Genomic DNA, 19,027 nt, shown 5'->3' with positions numbered 1-19,027 from the left:
ATGTTTTTAGGCAGACTTCCAGTGTTCATGCCATTCAAGCCCTCATAGTCAATCATGGAAATTAGCTGGAGACAGTTTGTGAAAGGAAGTATTGACATTCATAGCAGCAGTCACTAGTAAACAGTTATTGAAAAATTGTCAATGGAAGCTAATCAAAACAAGTGCAGCACATTTGTCTATGCTGACAATAAGTGTTAATAAATTTATTTTATATATCTTGAATTTGCTAAAATATATGTTTCTTTGTGGGGGGGAAGAAGTCAATAATATCAAACCCAGACACAATTAATGATGCACTCCTCTGGTATTATAAAGTGTACAAAAATGTTACAAATGTCTGACAACTGCCATTTAATTTCATCCTAAATTGACTCTATCCAGAAACTGTGATTAAAATGTCACTTTCAAGTTCCCAGTTTTGAAATTTTGTGTGGTTGTGAGACAAGATTATTCTGTACATCAGAGTAATTATAAGAATAAGCTTGACTTATCATACTTTCTATCAGAAGCATCCAGGATCTCACATAGATCTCAAAAACTTATTTTCTGTGGGTACCCATTAGGATGAAGTCAGATTAAGAATTTAAATATTTCAGGTTTAGTAATACTAATAAAGGATTAAGCTAATTAATGCATGATATTAAATTTGTTAAAATGCCTCTACTTTAGAAGCAATGTATTTGTTTACATTTTTTTAAAAAAATACATGAAATAAATAACTCTAACTGCTTGAAATTCAGACATTTTAACACAATGATTTAAAGAAACAGCATTGTTTAAAAACTGGAAATGTTAAGAAATACAAAAGACTACCAAGAAACATTTCATTTTGATTAGGGCAGCCTGGTTGCTTTTCACAAGAAATCCTATTGCTTCAGACTACTTGCACAGTATAAGAAAATGCGTGTTGTCAATATTTTCCCGTAAAAGGCATGGTAAAAAAAGAAAAAGGAGAATGACAGAAAAAATGTGGGGTACTGAAGAGGATGTCAGGAAGTCCTGTTTCTGCTCCCAGTGTTACCACCGATATTGCTGGTGACTCTGAGGCAAAACCAATATTAAGCAACAGCTTTGCTATCCATAAAAACAGAGATAATATTTCTCTTTCTTCCTACAGTGTTTTGGTATAATATTATGCTACATATTACTAAATATATCCATGTTTTCATTTGTAATTAGCACAATTTGGCAGGCAGGAAATGTTATTATATGTGCATGTTTCCCAAAAAATAACTCCTCAAAGAATACAGAAAATAAAAATAGTGTAAGTGAATCATAACAGACATGACTCAAACAACAGTTTGATGTAGATTTACAATCTCTTCCCCCTTCTCCCCCCAGTAATTTTTTTAGTATTCCATTTTACAGGAGAGATTTAGCCTCTAAAACTTCATCTTAACAGATTCTCAATTTCAATTCTAGTGTAAAAGTAAAACACCATGTGCGGCAATGCTCAGGTAACACCCTCTCGTACCCCCAGAAATTAATATTAAATGCTTAAAAATCAGTGTTACCCAAATAATTTCATGATCTTTGAAATATTTTGAAATTATATTTTACAATCTTGCTTTGTTGTGTGACCAACTTTCTAAATTTTACAGTATTTTAAGAGTACTAACAGATTTTAATAGCTAACTTACAAAATTCCATGTTAATTTTACATACTGGTGTGCAGCTGTGAGACCTTCTTTCTACTAAAGCTAAACCCCTTCTCTTTAAAAATTGCTTGAATATTTTTATGTGCAGAGACTTTCATAATTTATATTTGACACTAAGTCATTATACAACCCACTGAAGAGACTTAATTAATTGGGTAAGAATGTGTCTGTGTAGATTCACAAATTATTCTAAACATGCTTTAAATATTTTAAGTTAGAGCTTCCAATTAAAATTGTACATGTCATATTGTCTTATGTAATTCTACTGTTCATTTTAGAAGACACAGCCTCAGCTGAAAAAGCTGCATTGATGTGAGCTGAGCTCAATTAGTTTCTGATGTTCTGCCAGATTGCCTCATTACCTGTCATACTAACACATTACTGATACTAAGCTAAATTCTTTACATACACATTATTCTTTTTCTGCAAGAAAGTTTGGTGAGTAAAAATACAAAAATAGGAATGATTTACTCAAAATATTGGCTACCTGGTGAATAATCTTGGTTTAAACAGGTGGTAAGTAAGAATAATTTGTACCCCTTTCTCTTAGAACTTTTCCAAGCAAAGCATTTTCTAAACCCCGTGTAACAACTGTAGACAAATTAGTTGCTCAGCAAATTCACAAATATTTAAATAGAAAGTGAAACTCATAGGTGCAGAATGCCCACAGTCCCACATGCTATTATTCACTTCAATATCCCATTTGAAAGATGATAGATGTGAGACACTTCCTCAGCTATGGCATTAAGCTCCCACAAAACAACTGTTGAAAGGCTGACGAGCCCGCAGATCCATTTAAATTTCAAAGTAAAAAAGACTAGGTCTCTCTCTTAGATATTTACTATATTTTGCTGTTCAGTATGTAGAAAAGCACAATGTTAAATGGGCAGTTTGGCAGACTTACCTTCAATTCATTTGGTTTTGGCTGAATCAACATAATAAGGACATTCCATTAGGAAAACAGGCTGATAAAAGGTCTTGGCAATCTGCTGTTGTGTGTTACACATTGTGGATTTGTTGAACACTACTACTTAAAAGATAAGTTTTCTCTGACTCGATCATAAAATTCAATGTGCACTCCACTTTGTTCCCAGAAATATTCCTTACTTTCCGTGAATATAGGCACATGGAGAAGATAATGTTGGAATTTTTTTCCAACTTTTTTTTGGTAATCTTCATTTTGCAGGAAGATATTTCTATAGTAGACCTGTTCTCGGGTAGGTCTTGCAAAAATTTGAAGAACCTAGCTCTGTCTTATGGAGCAAGGACATGGGAGGAGTGATGACCATTAGCCTCCTAATCTGGATGACCAGGGAACAAGAATTGTGGTGTGCACCTTTGGAGATATAAATTATGTATATTTTGGACATTGCGCATCAGATGATTTTGAATTACCTCTCTGATCTTTTTCTTCTGACCATGCCCATGATTATTTTATATCTGTAAATAGATCTGTAAAATAATCAAACCTCTTTTTGTGAATTAAAAAAAAGAGACCATTTATTTTCGTGTCTAGATTGACATATAAATAAATACCTCACAGGAATAAGGTTTGAGGAATCTTGCTCTTAAGAGTTGTTGTCCAAGTATTGGAGTTTAAACCAAAACCAAAACCAACCAACAAACCAACAAACAAACTTTCTCAAGGCAATGGAAAATATTCCCAAATCATACATAGGAAGTTCTGAAATTACACACAAACAATATATTCTTCCTATATTTCTTATTACTCTAAATAGTAAGTTCCGCATAAGAACTAGAGATCTATAACTTACTAGCATAAAACCAAAGAATGGAATATGAACTGGGGATTCAGAAACAATGTGAATAAACTAGCTTTTTAGTCCATTTCTGAGTTCACCATTTTTGGTTAGTGTTGTGGATTCTGCTAATGAAAGAGACTTCTTGCAACAGCTGTTATCCTTCCCATCATACTGAGTGTAAATATCAAAGTTAAATGGAGGGGTAATACCCTTATCAACATTATTTGCTGCTACTGTAAAAGATAATTATCACAATTCAAAAATAAAGGAGAAACCTATTTCCTTGAAATGTTTCTGCTTTAGTTTACCTTGAATACTGGTCAAAAAGTTCTGCCCTGAAAACTGATAGCACTTATTATGTGCCAATCAATGATCTGACCATCTAATTTCTGAGGATTAGAGCATGATTAAATTGTCAATTTGGAAACAGAAGAAATACATGGATATATTTTCCTTCCATTCCTAGCTAATATTCCCTCACATCAGTGAATATTTAGGCTTCTGTTGGGGGAAGAGGGAGGAGCAGATCTAGTTTACTTAGTATAGCTGGAGTATGAAATAGCTTTACGATTTTTCCCAGTGAAATCCATACCAATTTGGAGCATTAGTGTATTTCGACACAGATGTCTCACTAGCTCTCTTGTTTATTTATTTTCAAACCTCCATTGATTGTAGTATCTAACTGGAAGCTTGAAAATAATCATTTTCCCAATACCCTTTTTGTCTTTTTCCACTTAGCAAATATTAGACTCTCCCCAACCCTTGTGTTGTGAGTAAGCTGACATTAGAATTGATGTTTTTGATTAAAAAAAATTTTCAAGCTAGGTATAGCACCTATCTTGTCAAATATCTTAGCACATGGAGATCAAACATAGCAGACTAGCTATGGGAATAGCATTTGTTAATTAACTGCTGCTGCAAAGCCAACATGAGGAGCGCCAAGCATTGTGTATTTTATTAGTGTCTGAAAAACTTATGGCTTTGTTTGTCTGTTATTTTGAGGAAAATTATTGGAGATGGAGTGACAGATTAAAAAATATATTTAGAATTTGGCAGACTTTCACCATAAGAACAACTTTGATTTACAATACCATCCATCATTTTAAAACGTGATACACTTGTAAGGTGATGCAAAAAGAAAGGTTTTGGCTTAGTCCAAAATCACTGTATTTGATTTTATCACTGAGTCTGTGAATTTATTTATTTCAGATACGCACCCACTTTATATACATACTCTTTTCTAACAGTCACAACTATCTATATATGAATGTGCTACACTCAAATCTCCTAATTTTCCTCAGTTCATGTGTTGGTCTCTACTTTGGTCTTACAGATCTATGCCAAAAATAATTTTTATCTCCATGAATATTTCCCAGAAATGGCATGTACCTACATCCTGTCTAAGCTGACTTTATATTCAATAGGACTTATCATAAATATGCAATATAATTATCTTTCAAAAATAATGAATGGAATCTGGAATTTTAGACCCCTACCACATGCAGAATTCTGTATTTCAGCTTGGATGTATAAAACTCACTTGGACGCACCCTGCTGGATCTCATACTTACAAATATAGAAGAACTGGTTAGGAATGTGAAGGTGAGGTGCAGCCTAGGCTGCAGTAACCATCAGATGGTGGAATTTAGGATCCTGAGAGAAGAAAACAAGGCAAAAAGTAGGATCATCATAACCCAAGACTCCAGGTGACTGTGGCCTGTTTAGGGCCCTGTGAGGGAGAATCTCATGGGATATAGTCCTGGAGAGGAGTCCAGGAGAGGTGGTTGATTTTCAAGTATCACCTTCTCCAGGCTCAAGAATGGTTCATCCTGATGCGCAGGAAACCAAGCAAAGGTGGCAGGAGGCCCACACGGGTGAACAAGTAGTTCCTGAGTAAACTCAAACATGAAAAGAGCATACAAGAGGTGGAAGAAGGGACGGGCAACCCAGAAGCAATGTAGAAACACTGTCCAAGCATGCAGAGACAGGCTTAGGAAAGCCAAAACCCATCTGGAGTTGAAATAGGTGAGGGACATAAAGTACAACTATTTGATCTTCTGCAGGTATATCAGCAACAAAAGAAAAACTAAGGAAAATGTGGACCTACTGTTCAATGGGTCAGGATGCCAATAAAGGACATAGAAAAGGTCAAGGTGTTCTTTGTGGAATTTACTAGTAAAGACTTCCTTCAGCAATTTAATCCCCCTGAGTGGGAAAGTCTGGAGTAATGAAGACTCATTCTCAGTAGAGAAGTATCATATTATGGGACACTTAAATTCCTGGGCATACACAAGTCCATGGAACCAAATGGTATGCTCCCACCAGTGCTAAGAGACCTGACTGATGTCACTGCAAGACCAATTTCAATTATCTTTGAAAGGTTGTGGCAACTGAAGGATGTTCCCAAGGACTGGGAGAAAGAAAATGTCACTCCTGTCTTTAAGAAGGACAAGAAGAAGGATCCAGGGAAATATGGGCTAGTCAGCCTCAACTCGGTTCATGGGATGGTGTTGGAACAAATAACCCTCAAAACCATACACACACATTAAAGACAAGAGGGTAATAAATTCAAGCCAGCATGGATTTAAGGAGGAGAAATCATGCTTGAATAACATGATAGCTTTCTATGACATTACTGGCTCAGTGGATGAGGGGAGAGCAGTGGATATCTTAATGTTAGCAAGGCTTTAGTAAGGCTTTCCAGACTGTCTACAGCAAGAGACAATGGTCAAAAATGGAAACACAGAAAATTCCATTTAAACATACAAAAAAATCTTTTTTACTGGAAGGTTGATCAAACACTGGAACAGGTTGCCAAGAGAGGTTGTGGAGGCTCCATCCTTGGGAATATCTAAAACCTGACTGGATATGACCTTGAGCAACCTGCTCTCGTTGATCCTGCTTTGAGGAGGGAGGTTGCAGTGGACAATCTCAAGAGGTCCCTTCTAACCTCAACTGTTCTGTGACTTTTTGATTCTGTGAATTGGTAGAAAATCTGGACGTGATACTGTATGTCTCATTAAAAGTATGGTACATGTCATGCCTATATTATGGTGAACATGATGGGACCCTACAACTACATGGGTTAAAATGGCACTGATATTTAAGGAGACACTTAGGTCTGTCCAGGACAAAAGAAATTGTTTAAAATTTTAAATTCTACTTCTATTAGAAGTCCCATTAAAGACATTGAAAAATAAAACTTAAAAATTGAGACTTTACTTTTCAGATATGGAAGTGAGAAGCTAATCAGAAAGTGAGAAAGTAAAGGAAAAAACCCAACAAAAGTGAGTGTGAGAAATCTTTATTTAAAAAAAAAAATAGAGACATATAGAATGTACAAGTCTGATAACTGGCTTTTAAGTTAGGAATATAGATTCAGATGGCTGAAATATTTCTTTTTAATATTAGACATTTGCCCAAAAGAATAAAGAAAAAAAATTTACATCTCAAACACAAAAATGAATTAAGATGCCCTGAAAAATGAATATCTCAAAAAGTTACATTATTTCTCTTGGTATTTGTGTCCTTATACTGAAATTTTGACTTAATTAAAAAAAATAAGGAAAAGATTGTTTAAAATAAATATTTTAATTAACATGAATCCATTTTCAGTTTGGTTTTCATGTTTCCAGAAAAATTAAACATTGTTCACTTCTTGTGTGTCTTAAATAATTTCCCTAATTTTTTACTGTAATCAGTGATAACAAAACAATTACTCACCCTGATCTCAGTAAAGTCTATACAGAATATTTGTGACCATCAAGAGGTCTGGAATCATATCGCTTGCTGCCCTACGTTATAAGTTGTCAGTGGGCATAAACAGGGTGAATCAGGTCATTGAGAATCTGTAATTGCATTTGCAACCTCTGCAGGAAATAGAGATTCTGAGTATCAACCTTGTGCCCCAAGCCGACAACAGAATGAGGAGCATTACGGTAATGAGGTATAAATTCAGGCTTCTTTCTAGCAACTTCTGGTCTCTGTACTGTGGTAATTCAGCAAGGTTTTAAGGCTAATATTCTGGGCAAATTCCAGATCCTTTGTTTCTTTAAAGTATTAAACAAACCTCATAGCTTTAGATAAAAAATTTCTATTCACTTCATGTTCTCAGTCATTGAAAAATACTTTTGAGAAGCACTAGGTGATAAAACCCATTGCATGTTATGGTGTAATGATGTTACATAACATAATATTATTTTACATCTAAGGAAAATAAATCTTTGCCATTCAGTATCAGGAAGGAAGCGATTTCAAATATAGATTACTATAACCTCTCATTATACTATAAAAGAGGCAGTGTAAAGGAATTAGTAGTCATTGTGATATACTACTGATTATCGAAAATAATAAATATGAAAAGTACATGGAAAGTTGTTGAATTTGTACTGGCCGTGGCTGATGTCTTCATGGATCCCCAGTATTTTCCGACTCTTTTTTCCTGCCCATAGTAGACAGACTATAATTATAGTATATTATGTGGAATTCTTAGAGTGGAATTATTACAATATTTATATATCATATATTTAAAAAGAAGAGTGAAAATATAGAATGCAGACATCTAAAAATTACATATTTTGCTTAGTTTTGTCTATAAATCAAGTCCATTTGTCTATTTCCAAGTTGCCTGTGACAACTTGAAAATATTATACTATTGAATAACTTTCAATTATTATTCCTCAAAATATCTAAGTTAAACTTAGGTTGGTTAAGTAGAACATTTCAACAGCCCACTATTACAAACCTGAAACTAAAATGTCAAAAAATACACTCTTTATTTTTAACTGTTTCTCTTGTTATTCATATTGTAATAGTAAAGGCATCTTAATCTTTTTTTATCAATTCTTTGAGAAAATTCAAACAAAAAAGAAGCAAGGATAAAGTTCTCCAGTATTTCAGAACAACAGAGAAAGTACATTTATGCTGGGCTTTCCATTCCCTCCCATTGCACGGGATAGATAAAATAGTGATGGTCTTTTTTTCTTTACCTTTATCTTCAACTGCATTATAGCAACTATCCTGAACTAAAAAAAAAAGTCATCAGATGGGGTGAGTAATCCCCATCTGTAGGTTGTGTCCTAATACCCCATACAGTGATGTAATAATTTTAATCATATTAACTCAACATGATCCTTGAAAGGGCAGGAAAAAAGTATGGCAGGTCAGGAATTTAAAAGCAAGAGCAGGAGGACATTTCCTTCATGTATATGAAGATGATCAGAGGGCTGGAACACGTCTCCTATGAGGACAGGCTGAGAGAGTTGCGCTTGTTCAGCCTGGAGAAGAGAAAGCTCTGGGGAGACCTTAGAGAAGCCTTCCAGTATCTAAAGGGGGCAAGTAGTGACAGGCCAAGGGATAATGACCTTAAGCCGAAGGAGGGTAAATTTAGATTAGACATAAGGAAGAAATTCTTCACTGTGAGGGTGGTGAGGCACTGGAACAGGTTGCCCAGAGACGCTGTGGATGCCCCATCCCTGGAAGTGTTCAAGGCCAGGCTGGATGGGGCTTTGGGCAACGTGGTCTAGTGGAGGGTGTCCCGGCCCATGGCAGGGGGGTTGGAACTAGATGGTCTTTAAGGTCTCTTCTAACCCAAACCATTCTATGGTTCTATGATGTACTCAAGACTTTTAGAAACGTGTTTACAGAAAATACAAAACCATTATCACATCAATTTTATGCCCTAGAATACCATTTTTTATTTTGACCAAATGCTTCCTACTAAAATAAAGCAATCAAGACAAAGACTCCATAAAAAGAAGGAAATAAAGGCCAAACCCAAATAAGAATCCTACACAGCATTAACAATATTTGGTAGTAAGCATGCCCTGAAAAATCACAATTCAGTTTTTAATTGATGCAAAAGTAGTTCCCTGGTTAATGTTATGGTTCCTCAAAGACATTATTTCATAGCAATGCCGAATTTTCTAAGACACTGAGGAGGCTGTGGTTTAATACATGTAGATGTGTTGTAAAAATCCAGAAAGCAATTGTATCTCTCCTGAATCAGTATAAGAGGCACTTTTAAAGCTCATCTTGCACACCTGTACTTCTGAAGGTGTGTCATTATTCAATTTATGGTAGACCAGCAAGAGAACACAAGAAAGGGCATGCTGCTTTAGCCTTATCTTGAGGGCAGCCAACTAGACAGAGCAAGTTCTTGGCCCTTGTTCCATCTTCAGGACTTTCAACATCTACTGTAATGGATTCCCACTGCTATCGTAAAACTTAAAAATGCTACACTTCTTTAGAGTTGGTTATGAATCATTTTGTATGATGCTATATATTGAAAAATAAGTTATGCTCTGAAATATTTTTTCAAAGACTTCATAACAGGCAAGCTGTCAGAAAACTCTGGCAAAACCAAGATAGTGGAGATACAGGGTTAAAGTAAAATCTGTGCTGCAGATAATGGTGGTAAATGATGCTGATAAAGACTCATGAATTACAGTATTTTGATAAATATCAGAGAATCAACATACTATACTGCATTTTAAGAAACAAACTTAATTTTGTAAAATTCAAACAAACCAAAGTGGCTTTTGTCTATCATCATCACTTTCATTATGTACACATCAGACTTCTAAAACGCTTCATAAACAGCATTCAGCTGTAGGTGTTCTCTTCTACAGCTGAACAGCCAAAGTGCTAAAGTTCCTGTAACAGAGTGAAAAAAACATCCCCTCATCATAATTAGCTGAACTTCCGGTGTAATTGAACTGTGGTCCATTAAAAGGATATTATAGGCATGAGTGGAGGGGAGGAAGGAAGAGAAAGGAAGGAATAAAATGAAACAAAACCCAACTAACCTGATCAGAAGTAAAATTTAATTAAAGTTTGAGAAAAATAGAATTGATTCCTTATTGAATCCTGAAGCCAAAAATGCAGTATATGTGCATGTGTTAAAATGCAATTCTTCTTCTTTTTTTTTTTTTGTTCTCCAGACTTTCTGTGTAAAGCTGGGAGTAGTAAATACTGCTTCTATTTTAAAAATAGGACATTTTTTAAAGACAGGGATTTATTTAATGCTCAGAAGCAATTGGTTGTCTGAATAATGATTAAAGCCCAGACCACTATGCTATGTTACTCTTCCATATCACAACACTGCTGCTATTATTAGTAAAATACATTCAGCAACTTTCACTGATTTCAGCAGGAGATGCTAAGTGCTTAACGCTTGTAAATGCTAGTGCAGTTATTCTGGCACACAAATATAAATGTATGAATTTAGTTTTAAGCATTCATTTTTTAAATGAATCCCATATAATCCAAATCTCACTGTGCAATTACTGCAGTGCAAAAAATAGCATATGTTCCCCTCCCAGCAGTGTTTCCATAATAAACTGCCCTGCACTTTTAACTGGAAAGATTATCCCTTTGTTAATATGGAACTTAAATATCTTCTGATGGCATGAATTTTCCAAACAAGCACAATCAGATTTTGTTTAATTGCATTTCTCAGGGGCGTGTTTCAAAGAAGTGATAATTCAGATATCTGTAAAAAAAGTCACTGAAAGTCAAAATCACATAACTAAAGGGTCAGAGGAGATGCCAGTTTTACACAGCAGTTTAGTGCATCAAATTCAGCCTCAACAGAACTGCATGATCCTGCAATAGGGAAATTATATTATGCTTTGAAAAAGTTTTTAAACTCCTAATGCAAAAAGAGATCATAACATGTAATAAAATCATATACACACACACACACACACACGAGAAGAAAAAAAAACCCTAAAAAAAAAAAAGTTATGGTCAGTATATTAAATACTCATCAACCAGAAAATGAAATAAGAAAGTGTAGTCTTGTAGTCCCACTAATATAGTGCTCTGACAACAGGCTGCAGGCTTTGCAATACGCTGACCACATGGGCCTTGTAAGGCTTTGCCTGGACATGTCTTGGCCTGCCTATACCCTTGTTTTAGCTTGTTTAGCCATAACCAAAATTATCAATGATCAGGAGGCTACCTACTTGGATTTAGCTTTTGCTTCACTTTGCACAGCTGTTAGGTGTGATGCCTACTGTTATAAATGTTCTGTAACTAAACGAGAGTAATAGCAAGTACTCATTCGGTGTAGAGCAGTCTATCGCCCTTCATTAAAATACTGGCTTGGGGAGTATGACGTGGGATGATAGGAGAAGCCTTGAAGTAAAGGCACAGATTGATTCCAGAGGGTTATAGACAACTCAGCCATGGTCAGTTACTGGTTATTAAGGAAATATAACCTTGTGAGAGAGGCAAAAACAGTTAAGGGTGACAAAGAGAACAAAGAGCAAGAACCCAAGTGTGTAAAACACACCACATGCATACAGTGAATATTGCAAACTAATGCCAGAAGAGCAAGATGCAGAGTATGCTCACAAAAACATAATGGCCCCAAGCTGACCTTGAAGAGAAGAATAATCTATAATCATAAACAGTGTAACTCCTGGAGGGAAGGAACATCACCAGTCTTCTCTGTCTGGAGGACTTCGGATGGTGACAGCTCCTTCCTCTCAGAAGGGTGAATGTAGCACCAGAGAAATAGGTAGATACTAGAAATGTTTTATTTTTCATCTTAAGCAAATCTAATTTGAACTAAAAGCATTACCGTCATCTTAAATGGACTAATAATAAGTCTTTGAACAAATTTTTAAGACTTGAACAGATAATAATTTCTCTGCTTTGCATAGAGGGTGTGCTCTTTCAGCCTCACGCAAACCGTAGTGCGTTTAGTGCAGGAGTCTGACAGAAAACTCACACAACTCATTCTTGGGAGACAACCAAGATGTTGTTAGAAAGAAATTTTATAAGGAAAGAAGTATCAGCTTGTGGACAAAGCCTGGGTAAAGAAATGAGGGAAGAACTGTCCATCTAACTGCAAAGATGTGTCAGCTGTGAGAGGCTCGTGAAGAGGCTCGTTTTAAGGCTGAAGAGGAAGATCATTATAGGAACCTAAATGATGCAAAATCTGAAGGAAATCAATCAAAAAAACAGGGTAAACTATGCCTTTACTAAGCCTTTAGACTGCTGAAAGGAAGTGATCTTTAGGCTATGCATGTAATGCATATGATATAATCAGATTATATAAATGAAAACATAATTTAATAAGGAACAAATAGAAAGCTAGTAGACTGTAAGATGAAAATATGCTCATTAAAATATCAAGACTGCAAAAATTGTGATGTTATGTACAATATTTTTCATTAGTTACTAGAAGGAAACACCATGCAATGCATCAACAGAAAGCAGTTCTTGGCAGAAGTAAATTATCATGAAATGTGAAATTTTATAGACACTTTGATGACCAAATCTCAGACCCCAGCATTGATTCAAAGCAATATGTCTGGGACACCAGGAGGTATGAAAGACTGCTCCAGAAGCTAGAATGATTGATATTACCATTTTATGTGTTTGGATTACAGGATTAGAATCTTGGGCGGGGGGGGGGAGAGGGGGAACAACAGGAAAATACTAGACTAAGCCTCATGTTTAGGCAATATGTTGGGGACTTTCATCCCACCTTAGGTATGGAATAAGTAAGTCCCTTCAGAGGGAAAGACTGAAGTTTTGCTTTAATTTGCTTTTTATTTCCTGTTTAGATATGCACTATGATGTCCCCATTTCTTCCTGACAGACACTCCTGATGGCTTACATAGTGTGCATGCAAAACCTCAAGTTGTTCTTACTACAATCAGTGAACTAGAGATGCACAATTTCTGAAACTTTGATGCATTCTGAAAAGAGGACCTTCAAGTACTAACAACAAGAGAGAGAAAAGCAAGCTTGTTTTCAGCTTGAATTTGTTTTGCTCAATTGAAATATATGATAGAATGAATAAGGAAAGATAGCGTAAGAATGAAATGTCAAAAACCTATAACAACAAAGCTCTGGCATGCATATTAACTCTCCCTTGGCTGGTTTACCAGTTCAAAACTGGGACTGCAAAGAAGAATTCACTTCTGCAAAAAGAAGCTGAAGAAATTAACTGGAAAATCTAGAGGTTTTGAAATGCAGCTAAGTAAGTTTCAGGTGCCTCATAACCTGTGTTATTAAGTAGTATCTAGCTACATGTAGTCCTGCTTTGGCAGTAACAATTCTGATCTCCATTTTTGAGAGTGCCAGAAGTAAACATTGTTAGTTGGGTATATTATTCTATCATCTTAAATCACTTTGACTGGATCACAGCATTTGGCAATAATATAAATACTTTTCTTTTTTCCAGGTAGAATAATGCAATACTTTTAAATGAGTCTACAGTTACTGTTAAATTATGTGCCATAAAATAAGCATAGCTTGTCATTTATTCCTGATATATTGTTGAGTGTGTTCTTAGGTTACTGACAGCTACAGTCCACAAATCGTGTAACAATTTGAAACATATGACAGTCATTTTCTCAAGCCTTTTGTGCTAGCAATTATTAGATGGCATCTTAAAATTGTGTACCAGAAAGTTGAACTCTGAAATAATAGAAAGCTCCAAGACATGCCTATAACTGAGGATAGCACAGCATTTCAAAGAGGAACCCTCACTATACAAGATAAAGAACAGCCAAGGGGGATTCTGTACTGAAAAATAAATTTGAAATCTTGTACCTTCAACAGAGGAGGAAAGAAGAGGTGGGAAGGGGGCAGAAAGGAGAGCTGTTAGGGTGCAACTCCTCTGGGAAAGGCAAGAGGTTTCTGTTTCCCTCTGAGGTTCATCCTTCAGTGGGACTCAATATGTTTCATAGAATCATTTGGGTTGGAAAAGACCTTTAAGATTGTCAAGTCCAACCAATAACCTAGCACTGCCAAGGCCACCACTAAACATGTTCCTAAGCGCCACGTCTACATGTCCCCTCCAGGGACGGTGACTCAACCACTTCCCTGGGCAGCCTGTTCCAGTGCTTGACACAACCCTTTTGGTGAAGAAAAGCCTGAAAGGCCAGCAGATTTATGCATTTTTTGCCTGGAATATGCAGCTGTGCCCAAACCAGTCTGCTCTATAATGCTCGCTGGAACTCAGGTGCATAATAAGATCAGACAACACTAGGTGATAATGCATACATCCTGAATCCCGAAGATAGAAGGGACGGTGGTGATAAATACACACAGAGATAGAGAGAGATGAAATAAGCCAAATCCCAAGAAGAGAAGACCAGTAATGTACTGTTGCATACTGGCAGACACTGCTACTTGTTTTCTTCCAATGCATTGCAGAAATTTAAATTTTAATTTCTCAACTGGCATGCCAAATGCCAACATGAAAAGGCAGAAGAGATTTCTATCTTTTCTTCGCTGTTGGGCAAGTGAGTTCAGTAGGAAAATTTCTATAGTTCAGCCCTGTTTCTTATTAGAGGAGTTATGTAAATCCAGCTGATGAGACTAACTTGCCAGAAGCAGCTGTTTATATTTTTTAAAAAAGTCCAAAGTCCCCCAAAAGAAAAAGCAGCTGAAGATTTGGGATTTATTCCTATATTATAAAATTTCAAAAGAAGAAGTAATTTTCATACTAAGAAGCCTCATTTCATAGATAAGGAATGAGACAACATTGACAAATTTTTATACAGTTCTCAGCGTTAGCATGATTCTAGACCATGTGAAGTTCAAAAACCAAAAGCAAACAAAACCTGAATATTTCTCCTCTCTGCATGAGTCAAGATAAAACAATTTAACTGTAAATATTTTGGACTGATCACACTGAATTAAGTAGCGTCTGAATGTAAGGACACCACAAATAGAAAGTAATTGATTTTTTGTAAATCTAGATCATTTAAATAGGATTGAGTGTCCAAAGACAGGTCAAGGGAAGTCCTGTATCATTCTTCTAACCGGTGAGTATTTACGTAATTTAGTGCGTATTTCATGCAAATTTAACCACTGACCCCAAACCACTTTCTCTTTGGTTTACTGAGTCTGGAATTCTGATTCAACAGGACAGAAGGAAATTACTGTTGCCCAGTATAGCTCACTACTAATGATTCTGGCCCTCACTAGATGGAAGGTAAGAATTTACATTTTCCTGGACACAGAAAGGTAATTAAAATTGAGTCCTCCAACATTCTTGGTTATATGTCATATTCTGCTTGCAGAGGAATATATAAAATGGGATCTTCTCTTGTAATATTTAAAAAACACATGAGAGTTACTAATACAACTTGCAAGGGTCCTGATACAGTCAGTTACAGGATTCTGGAGTACAGTAAGTAGAATGAATATGAATTATGCCCTTCAGGGCAAAATCACCTATTACATCCTTTAAAAGTTAACCTCAGTTCTATTTGCTAAAAAAAGAAATAAGAACAAGGTTTAGTCACCTGAGTCACTCAGTAGCATTAAGCCTAAACCCTGAGAGGATTAGAAATCCTGTCACTCCATTATCATTTTCACTATACCCTAGGACTTCCTAATGACTAACTATAGGTAAACCTCTGCTCTATACATTCTTGACTGTGGATCTCATTCTCAAGTGCTTAACTCTTTTTGTGCACTATATAGGGAATGTAGGTGCCTACAGCTGGTTCTGAATATTAGGTATTGCAATGCCTAAGTGTGTTTATGGATCTTGCCTAAAGTCATTTTGTCTGCTAAATGACATCATCTCCTAAGTCACATTGATTTTTCTTGAAACTAGGCTCCCAAGTCACTACAGTCCTTTGAAAATCACTACATAAGTCTCTCAAGAGATTCTAATTCGCTAAACCACAGACCTTTTATCTCTCTCCCATCACAACAGCTATTCCTATCTTAAAGAAAGAGAATTAGTCACATAACTGAGAATGGCAGTGGTGTGAACCGTATTTTTTTCCTATTGCAAACATATCTGCTTGGCAAATGAGGTTTTCAACAAAATGGATGGTACATGCTTGAATTCATAATTCTTCCTAATGCATAGGCAGTAAATAACAAGTAACTGAAACGCTCTAGTACTTAATATATGTGTCTTTAGGGAGAAAAACCTTAGGCAATAAGCCATGTCATAAAAAAATATTTAGCATATTTGCCCTCCAGGCACTTCCATTTCATTTTACCAGGAAATGTCCAGTATAAAGAGGTTGGGCCCAAAACAGAACACACTTGATTGCTCAATTGTGCTACAGACAATAGTATTAAATTTAGTACTTTTTTTTATTTTTCAGTTTTTTACTGAAATTCAGAAAAAACTTCCATCAGTCTTCTTTTTTTGAGAGGTAATAAAAACTTTTCCAAACTGTTTTATGTATTGAAATGGCTACACACTGCCTCGCTACGCTAATGGAATTTAGAAGGATACAGAGCTATCTTCTTTGGAAGTAATTACTCTCAGGATTAAAATAGCGTCACTGAAATAATTCACTCCAATGAAATTTATTCATTTTGCTTTAAAATTTCTGTAAAACTTTTCATGCCCCAGCATTACAGAAGAAAGGGAAAAAACAGGTTGCTATAACCACTTTTACAAGATATAGTGTGCCCATCCTTGTATTCCATGCACTCATGAAATACTATGAAAGATAGAATAAATTGATACTAGCACTTTCCTGTCCCTGTCTTTGGTTTATAGCTCTGCTGTCAATACTAGTCTTGCTCAAGGAAGAGTACAAGATTGTGTTTAACTCTCTTTTAAGCACCTTGCGTCAGGCTTGAAAGGCTCCATTCCTTTTATCTCTTGTTCTCTTTCCCTATCACATACATGTTGTACACATATGTTCATTGTATTTGTGTGGGAAAATATATCCATACGTGCCAAAACTTAACTGAGTGGAATAAAATTACTTTTCATCTGAGGACTTCATAGAAACAGTATTAATTTAAAGTATACCTTAAAATAAACCTGATGCTTGGGAATTAATATAATGTATAAATTAAAGTCATGCCTTAGATATACAGGGTAGCAAGAATTGATGGCAATTTTTCTATCCCAATTAGAATAATTTATAATATACAATACATCCTGTCAGGTACAATGTGCTGACATCTTTACATGAAAGGACAAAAAGAGTAATACATAACAATAAACTCCCAGGACAGCATCAATTAACACTGCCAGACTAAGCAGTTCTTCTTACTTATCTTACTAGAGTGGCTTATTTAATAAACAAAACAAGACTTCTCAAGAGGATTATAATGTCATTAGTTTTATTCTTCCCTTCACCTCCTATGCTGAATAGGGCTTTTTTTTTTTCATAGTTAGCTGTACCTGTCAGAAATGTGGCATGTATTTTCTCATCCTGATACTCTATGTCCTTTAGTGATGTTTCTCCTAGGCATCCTCAGTGGCATTCAAATAGGACCTTGGAGTATGGCACCCTCTCTTTTCCCTCCTTCGCTCTTCTCTTTTTTTTTGTGTGTTACTTTTTTTCCTAACTGTCCCATATTTGTCACTTGTAGGGTTCTTTTTTTTCCTACTTTCGCAGAAATATTTTCACTTAGCCAACACTATTTAAATCCTGGCATGATCAAAGTCTATCTGAGGTACTTGGGAAAGTAACAAATTCCCTCTGTATAAAGACAAGACCTCAAAAGAAAAAGTAAAAAATGGAACAAACTTGGCAACACATCTGCACACACACAAAAGTCAGCCTTTTTGTAATAGTATGATTTCCTTCATAATTTCCAAAGTATAATACACTACTGAAAATTTGGAGTTTTCTGATGAATCTAACCGTTGCAGGTGCATTAGAAGAATACAAAAAGAGGGCTAGGTAGCACACTGAGGCATAATGAGAATGGCTTCCCATGTCTCACAAGACTCTAGGATTTCAATCAAGAAGAAAAAAAATGGATTTCTAAAAGATTTTTTGAATGAAAGTCTAAAAAAACCCCATAAAAATTTAATAAGAGTACCGGAGCAGAATAGTGAAAGGCTGAATATTTTAGGCATTCTTCTGGGACATAAGACCAGTCTTGAAGTCCTTGGTCTACCAGATCCCTTTCTGGGATTACAGCATGTTCTGAGATGAGCCTCTGACTTTTTCCCTCAGAATAGATACTCCACCCTGACCACTACGATTTTCTCTCGAGAAAAGTTCCACCTACATGTTTTTGTTCCGTAAAAAGCCAGCACTCAGCTCACATCTGGCACAATCCCCAGAAGCTTGTGGAACTTTTTCAGAACTTCTCCCTCTCCTCCAAGAACATACAGGAAAAAAAACTACACCCAATTATGCCTGTAATTCAGAAGCTATGATTCGAGAGGCTCATTTATGGATTTAATTATGGATTTATTTAATTTTTTTAAAGGCAATGTTGAAATGTATGGCTAAATATTAACTAATACAGGATCTGCTATCCCTGTCAGTGTACACATTTAAAGCATATGCATAAATGGCATGTAGTAGGCTCTTAAAGTCCACAGTGTTTTAAAACAAAGTAGACACATACATGACAACTAGAACAATAAATTACTGCTCTTGCTTGCTTTCTGGTTACCAATCAAAGTTTAGGGCAGACCACAATGTCCATATTATCCCCTCTAACTTCATGACTTACACATAACAATTTTAGTGAAACCTTGTATCCTATTACCTGTGTCCTTGAGAGACAAGAATACTCTCTGTAAGGGTGGACAGTACAGTTTATAAAAGTTAATCAACTATTGCTACAGGAGAGGTAGCTAAAGAACAATGAAATACCGCAACAAACAGTCTGGGCACGATATGACACCCC

General features: G+C 35.8%; 1 long non-coding RNA gene across 1 annotated transcript in view; it reads right to left on the bottom strand.

Annotated features, from left to right (window-relative positions):
• Positions 1-19,027, bottom strand: part of LOC142601558 (uncharacterized) — a 354,848-nt gene that overhangs the window by 126,135 nt on the left and 209,686 nt on the right. The window lies entirely within an intron of this gene.

Source organism: Balearica regulorum, chromosome 4, assembly GCF_011004875.1.
Source record: "Balearica regulorum gibbericeps isolate bBalReg1 chromosome 4, bBalReg1.pri, whole genome shotgun sequence".
Taxonomy (NCBI): domain Eukaryota; kingdom Metazoa; phylum Chordata; class Aves; order Gruiformes; family Gruidae; genus Balearica; species Balearica regulorum.
Note: the sequence above shows the minus strand (reverse complement) of the source record. Positions and strands in the feature narration are given on the sequence as shown.